The sequence below is a fragment of the Myotis davidii genome, unplaced genomic scaffold (assembly GCF_000327345.1).
Source record: "Myotis davidii unplaced genomic scaffold, ASM32734v1 scaffold53, whole genome shotgun sequence".
Taxonomy (NCBI): Eukaryota; Metazoa; Chordata; class Mammalia; order Chiroptera; family Vespertilionidae; genus Myotis; species Myotis davidii.
In genome coordinates this window covers 6,031,922-6,040,126 of record NW_006286140.1, presented here as the reverse complement: position 1 = coordinate 6,040,126, position 8,205 = coordinate 6,031,922, and positions in this window count along the sequence as shown.

Sequence of the window (8,205 nt, the reverse complement as noted above, 5' to 3'; positions counted from 1 at the left end):
TTTTAAGGAAGAAAATGTTTCTAATTTAGACTGTAGGATTAAAGGGAAATGAAGAATTCAGGTAACACATTTGACAATTTAGGGCAAAAAGAGTGATAAGTTTTTTTTTTGTTTTTTTTTTTCTTATTGAGAGTTTGAGAATATTTGGGGAGGAGGGGTTTGTTTCTGTATCATTATCTTGAATCTCTGTTTTAGTTATTTTTATCACCTATGGCAGCAAACTATGCATGGAATGACTGCTGCAACCAATCTCAGCATTTTTTGAACTATTATCATTATAAATCACAAGCAAGATTCAGTAAATTAAACTAAGAATCAAGAAATCAGGGTTGCAGTTTGCATATTCCACGGTTTGACCTTCATGCTGTCTGGGTCTCAGGACACACATCTATAAATAGGTGTTGAAACAAATCATCTTGAATATCTTCCTAGCCCTGTTGATCTGTAATTCCAGGAAATCAGATAACACGCTGCTAGCTATTTTGGGGATGGGGATCTTAAACATAACTGTAAAATATAAGAACCCGGTTGAAGTATGTCTTAGTAAAACAGTTCAAGGAATAAGTGATACTTAAGTCATCTAAAACTTGAGCTGTCTCGGAACATGATATTCTGTACTTTCAGAGTCTGTTTTCTTTTGTAAGTGCTATCCATAGTTTTGTTTAAAAAAATAGTTTTCAGCCCTGGAACATCAGCCTGCTCACTGAAGGGTCATGGGTTCAATTCTTGGTCAAGGGCCTGTTCCGGGGTTGCACATTCCATCCATGGCCCGGATTGGGGTATGTATGGGAGGCAACAAATTAATGTGTCTCTCACATTGATGTTTCTCTCTCTCTGTCTTTCTCTCTCTTCCCTCTCCCTATCTCCCTTGCTCCCTTCCACTCTCTCTAAAAATCAATGGAAAAAATATTCTTGGGTGAGGATTAACAAAAATAATAACAACATATCTATCTATCTATCTATCTATCTATCTATCTATCATCTTTATATATATACTTCCCCCCAGGTTTTCTGACATTTAAAAGTATTTTTCTTGTATTTAAGAACTTTAAAAAAAAATTTTTTTTTTTTACTTTGCCATTTCAAAAAAGTTTCCTAAGGATGTAGTGGAACTGTGTTGTTTTATTTAACTTGTTTTTTTAATCTCTCCAATTCCTTAAAGAAATGTGGATGCCAAGATCTTTGACACTTTATCATGGTTTGGTCAACTTGGTCTAAACTTGCCACACTCTTCCTGCGTCCTAAGGCCTTGGGAAAGCATTGGCAGGCTCAGCATCACCCTCCCCTTTGGTGGAAGTGAAGTGGTGGCTGCACTTAAAGGTTCAGCTATCAAATCCTCAGAATGTTCGGTTTGCAGTGAATTTGGGTGGAAGGCTCAAGTGACAAAGCCTTTAGGATCAGTTGCCACGTGCCTCTTCAATGGCAGATGCATTGTCACAGGTTTCTAGCTCTGGCTTTTGATTTCTGCTTTCTCAGAGCCGAAAGTAAGCTGGCCACAGAGCCATAGCCCCTACTTGGTAGGTGCCCATTGAAGGTATATTAATTTCATTGCTACCTAATGGGTTGGTAAAAGGAATAAGTAATTTATGAAAGCCAGTTCAGTTGTTTGCTTTTATACAGACAATGTTCTGAATTGTTTATTTTTACTTATTATTTTTTGTATTGGAGCTTAATATAGTTGTATTGTAGCATGTATTCTTTTTTTTTAATCCTCACCTGAGGATTTTTTTTATTGATTTTTAGAGAGAGAGGAGAGAGGGAGAGAGGGAGAGAGAGAGAGAAAGAGAGAGAGAGAGAGAGAGAGAGAGAGACAGACAGACATTGGTGTGAGAAACATCAATCAGTTTACTCCCATATGCTTCCTAACTGGGAATCAAACCCACAAACTAGGTATGTGCCCTGACCAGAATTGACCCCCCCTCCAACCTGTTGGTGTATAGGATGATGCTCCAACCAACTGAGCCACCTGGCCGGGGCATGTATTCTTTTATTTAGGCATATATTAATGATGAAGAATGTTATCCATAATGATTGTCATTCTTGTTGGCTGTAAAATATACATCTAAGAATCAAAAACTGCCTAAAAATACAAGCTTATTGCACTGAACTCCCAGCACCTTGTGCTAATTCAGTGGCAAATAAAATGCTTTTAATGTAAAACTTGATTTTTAAGAAAGCAGACACGTGACATTTTAGTACTGTTACTTATTTAGTATTTCTAGAACATTATTTTTATTTTCTGCTTTCATCTGAAGCTTAAATATAAAGACAGTTTCAGTGTAATGATCCAAAGAAATGAAAACAACACAAATACAACCATTACTCAGTTCCAAGAATTCATAGAGCTTAAACTCCTGTGTACAAAAGCGCCGTTCAGTGCTTTAAAACGTTGGAAAAGGATGATCTTAGCAATACAGTTTTATCATCTTCAGCTAGTTATGTTACCTCATCTTGAACATTGGCTACTCACAGTGGAGCACAGTGTTAGAAAAGGTGACAGTCCTCCAGATGTCAGTTAATGCTGAGGAATGCGTAAGCCCCCAGGCTGAGGCAGCGCACGGTAAGCTTCCTGTATATTTGTGAACCGCAGTCTTGGGGTCTCTGGATAGGTATGAGAAGTATGCAGGGTGAGGTATTTTATTGACTCCTCTGTGCCACCAGGCTCACAGCACTCAACTGAGCTAAGCCAGATTCCACATGTCACAACTTGGGTGGCTTAATTGGTGAGGAGTGTGAACCCGATGGAATGTAGTAACACAGAGGAGGTCCTGAAATGTGTTCAGATTCGATGATATGAGAGAGATGTGCATTTACATGACTATTTTCAGTAGAACACTTGCTATTTTAGACATTCTTTCTTAGCCTAATGTCATCCCAAGGAATTCAATAAAAAAGTAAAAAATAAAATAAAAATAAAAGAGACAGAGCAAGTTCAGCTCCAGTAGTGGGAGTCTGTCTCCCATGGCCAGTGGGTGCAGTTGGCCTTACCAGCACTCCTAAACTGGGGGTGTCCCTGAGGGCTGTTGACACACACACTTATGCCGAACCAAGGTGTACACATTGAGCCTGAAGCAGGGGAAGATATTCCCACACTGGGTGATAAGCCCAGCCTGGACCTTGAGGCTCTTTATCTCCTGGTCTCAGGTAGTGTTTTGACCCCCTTCTTAACACATTGCGGACCAGTAGTTTTATTGCTAGCTTTACCCAGTGGCCAGATAAATGTCTATTGAACGAGCACAAAAAACGTTTTACATAAATGTTAAAGGCCCGCTTTAAAATTAAATACCCATTGCATTTTGAAGTTATTACATGTTCTTACAAGCGAATATCTTTTTAAAGTATGATACTTTGTAAAACACTGTGTCATATGAAGCGAGAATTCTTGTGATCCGTCTGCATTAAGTGGGGAGCAGAGGTGGAAAAACTGTACCTATGAGATTGCTTTTCCTACACATGCCATCAAGAATTTTCTGACTTCTGGGTTATGTGTGTTGCTCCCATCCTGTTTCTGCTTCTAGACCGTGTCTCTGCTCCCATTTCCCACGCTCTAGGTCCTTGTGTTGAAATACAGTTGTGTCTTTGACAAAAACAAAACAAAAGGAAAAACAAGTAGTGTTGTTTGCTTGATTTTTTATCATAGCCATTTCTCCACGTCCAATGGATAACATGAAGAAAATCCCAACAATGACATCACTCTGTGCTTTCACTTAAAAGACCCATAAGATTCTTCTTAGCTCAGCAACTGTTCACAAAGGGAATGAGCTATATTCTTACATACTTGGTCTTTGAGTTAAGTGCAGATTTTTTTCATTCACACTTGAGAGGTTTCACAACACACTTAAGTAACTGTCCCTAAATACCATAAGGAGATGGGTTTGACATTTGGGGGGGGGAAAAAAAGTTTGCACACTTCAAAGTAAAAGCGAATTAAAGAGCAAGGAAGCACTAATTCTTACGTAAATGTCCTGTTAGCCTGCCTCTGTTGGGCTCTGAGGGCAAGAGTGAGCCATTTCTCCTGTGTGAGTATTGGGTGCCCAGCTTGCATCAGCTGCTGCTGCTGAGTGTCAGTTATATGGGGCCCCTCGCCCCTATCCACTTTCAGAACAAGAATAGAACTAATTGCAATGCGTTCCAAAATATATTTACTCCGAAGCAGCAATCTTTTTCATATCCTTCAGAGCAACCAAGGACAAATTTTTTGTTTTGTCACTTAGAATTTTTTTGACATTGGATTTGAACCTCTGAAGCTCAAATGTGCTGAAAAAATATAGTACAAATAATCCAATTTGTATATAGTTCTGTGTATTGGTTTAATATTGTTTCAAACTCATTTGCTTATGACTCAAATTGTTTTAATCCACTTATTTAGGGCAAAGACAAAAAATTTTGCTTTGATACAAGTATGAAGTAAGTCACACTAGGATGTCACCATTCTACTTCTGCTCTTTGATAAGCAGTCAGCAGCTTGTTGATAGAGAACCCGTGGAGAAGCAACTAAGGCAAGGGGACATTTAAACTACGAATATTGAGTTTGTGAGGACTATTTGAGAGTTTTGGTTTGGGTGAGGTGACTTAACCTAAAAACTCTCTGGATACCTCTTAACAAGACACTCCTCAGACAGTGACACATGACCCTGTGAAAGAGATCAGACCTCCTACCAACATTAGAGTCTTCATTCCCTAGCAACGTGCTCTAGCAACTAGGGACTTTTACTTCTGCCCTGGCAGTTGGAAATCAGCTCTTGGTTAATCATCGATTCTCCTGAGTTTAAAAAGGTATTAAATTTGGGCTTTATTTCTCTCATCTCCTCTTGCCTGACACAATAGCATGATTAATATGTCATTTATTTGGAGTATGTTATTTCTTTATTTGGCTTAGCAAGATACATTATCTTGTATGCTATTGGCTTGTGAAATTCTTATAATTTCCACCATGAACCTCTGCTAAATAAATTGATGGCAAAGACACACTTAGTTTCTGAGTATAACTTTTGCAGGCTCCCCCCCCGCCAAAAAAAAAAAACCCCAAAGCAAATACAAATATTTTAATAATGAACTTCATGAAACCATTCTTATTTTATATTGGCATTGTGCTGTGTTAACTTTTACTTAAAGAGAAAACCAGTTTTAGAGAGCGTCTTCTGACAATGGTATTTGCCAGATGGCACTGGTCTGCATCCACATCCAGCCCTAGATCAAATAAAAAAACTTAGCAAAGTTTTCATACCTTTTCTTCATTTTCTTTGTTCTGTAAAATTTCTCTCCTGCCCAGAAGCCCTCACCCTCATTCCAATAAACCCCCAGTATTAGATAAAGTTGCTCCTAAACTCCAGTAAACAATTTGATCTTCAGAAGGAATTAAAACTAATACACAGGTATTATACATAGGTATAATTAACCAATAATAATGGGCAGAAATACCTGTGACTTTAATGTCCCTGGACTAACTTCATCTAGCTTATAGGGACATTTTTAAAAATACATATTTTTTTATTGATATCAGAGAGGAAGAGAGAGGGAGAGAGAGATAGAAACATCAGTGATGAGAGAGAATCATTTGATTGCCTGCCTCCTGCAGGCCCCACACTGGGGATCGAGCCTGTAACCTAGGCATATACCCTGGCTAGGATTTGAACCATGACCTCCTGGTTCATGGGTTGATACTCAACCACTGAGCCACACCGGCAGGGCTATAGGGACATTTTTGTAGTTTATGCCTGCTGTACTTGGAGCCTGAAGAACTATGTGCAAGCCTGGCTTAGCCACTTTCTCAGCCCTCTGCTTTCTCAGGTTCATTATACCTGTTACCTGCAATGAGTGATTTTATGAGATGGTGTATAGAAGCAGTTTGTAAAACATGAAGCACGTTGTAAATGTACTTAAAAAAAGTTGCTTAAAATTATGCAAGAAACTAGATGGAAAGTCAGGAATTCTAACCTTTGAGACCTTCTAATCATGCCAGGCCTGCTTCCTTGTCATAAAAACCTGCAGGTTTACCCCAAAAGTCTCTAAAGTCCTTTTCAACTGCAGGTATTTTACAGTTCAATGAAATAAAATTATTTGCAAAGAAAACACAGTGACACCTAGCAGTAGGAACACAGAAGGTGGTATGGGTTTGAAGTAGGAGGTAAGCAGAGGAATAAAGGAGAGGGTGGCTATGGGACTCAGGCTTAATCCCCAGAGCAAGCATGTCAAGCTCAAAGGCTAACATAGGCCAAATGAACAGTTTAGTTTGTGTGGGCCCCAACAACTGAGTACAAGACTAATGACGTGGCAATCGGCTGCTAAAATATTTGCTGCTAGTATTAGTGGAGAGAAATGGTGCACCTGCACGTAAGGCGCTTAAGGGAAATGAATGCAACACGATTATAGTAATCAGTGGGTAGCAAACATTGTAGTTCATTATTAATAATCTATACTAATAAAAGGGTAATATTCTAATTAGACCGGATAGACAGGACGTCTTCTGGATGTCCTTCTGGACAAAGCTGTGGCAGCTGTGAGGGCTGAGGGCAGGTGGCCACTATGGCCAGCAGTGGCAGGAGCAGTGGGGTGATGGGGGCGGCGTGTTCCTCTGATTGGCCTGGTCGCCTCCCCAGGGAGCAGGCCTAAGTCATCAGTAGGACATCCCCTGAGGGCTCCTGGACTGTGAGAGGGGGCAGGCCAGGCTGAAGGACCCCCACCCCAGGTGCATGAATTTTCGTGCACCGGGCCTCTAGTTATTTATAATAGGATATTGTGAAAATGAAGTTACGAAATTTTTATTAAAACGTTTCTTACATGCTGTTATATTGACTGGGCTGCAAAAATATTAGTTGTGGGCCACATGTGGCCTGCAGGCCACAAGTTTGACATGATTGCCCTAGAAGGCTGCAGATGGAAACTGTAGAGCAAGAGCAGTGAGGTCTGTGTGGAAGGATCGCTAGAGAGTGGGGGGCATTGATTTGGATGGGTTTATGGTTTTGGGGGTGAAGGTTGCAGGGATGACTGGGAGCTGAACGAACAACTAAAAATGGCTAGTGACTTACATGGGGCAATGTTGCCAGGTAGGTAGGATCTAAGGCTGCAGGGATTTTGGGGGTCTGCAAATGCAGGGGTGAAAGAGGCAGGAGTACTCCTATAACTACAACAATAACCAGGTCCTTTTCTCCACTCTGTCTACTGGGCAATGAGTGCAATCAACTTGAAATGTAAATCATGTGACCTCTCCCCTGCTTAAATTCCTTTAATGGCTTCCATTGTATTGAGATTAAAACACAAATTCCTCATTTTGGGCTTTGGAATTGGCACATGCTTATCTCTCTAACCACCTTCTCCTTCCCCTTCTTCCTGCCTTCCTCTCCCCATCTCTATCCCACTGTGCCTCTTTCTGAATTCTAGCTGTAGGGGTCAGCTTGAAGTCACCAAGGTTTTCCTGCATCAGGGCCTTAGCACATACTGTTCCCCCACCATTTTCATAGGGTTAGCTTTGATTCTTTGGGAGCTTAGCTTAAGTATTTCTTTAGACAGTCTTTCTCTGACCACTTTATGCATATTACTCTCTGCCCCTTGTCTAAGCCCTTTATTTGTTTTCATAACAACAGCCACATTCTATACTTATTGTGCTCTAACATGGTGTCTTACTAAAGACTTATTTGTCAAATGATTGAATGAAGGAATGAGTTTATATTCTCTTTTCACCATTCCCTCTTTTCTTTTCTTTATAAAAAATAAATCTTTAGTGTTGAAAGTATTACATATGTCCCTGTTGTCCTCTCCCACCTCCCACCACCCCTAAAGCCTTCACCACCCACTGTCTATGTCTTTGGGTTATGCATATACCCATGTGAGTTCATTGGTTGATCTCTCCCCCAACACCCCTCCCCTGCCTTCCTTCTGAGATTTGATGGTCTGTTCGATGTTTATATGTCTCTGGGTCTATTTTTGTTCATCAGTTTATGGCAGTCATTAGATTCCACATATGGGTGAGATCATGTGATACTTATCTTTCTCTGGCTGGCTTATTTCACTTAGCATAATGCTCTCCAGGTCCATCCATGCTGTTGCAAATGGTAAGAGTTCTTTCTTTTTTACAGCTGCATAGTATTCCATTGTATAGATGTACCACAGTTTTTAATTCCCTCATCAGCTGATGAGAATTTAGGCTGTTTCCAAATGTTAGCTATACTTAATTGTGCTGCTATGAACATAGGGGAGCATATATCA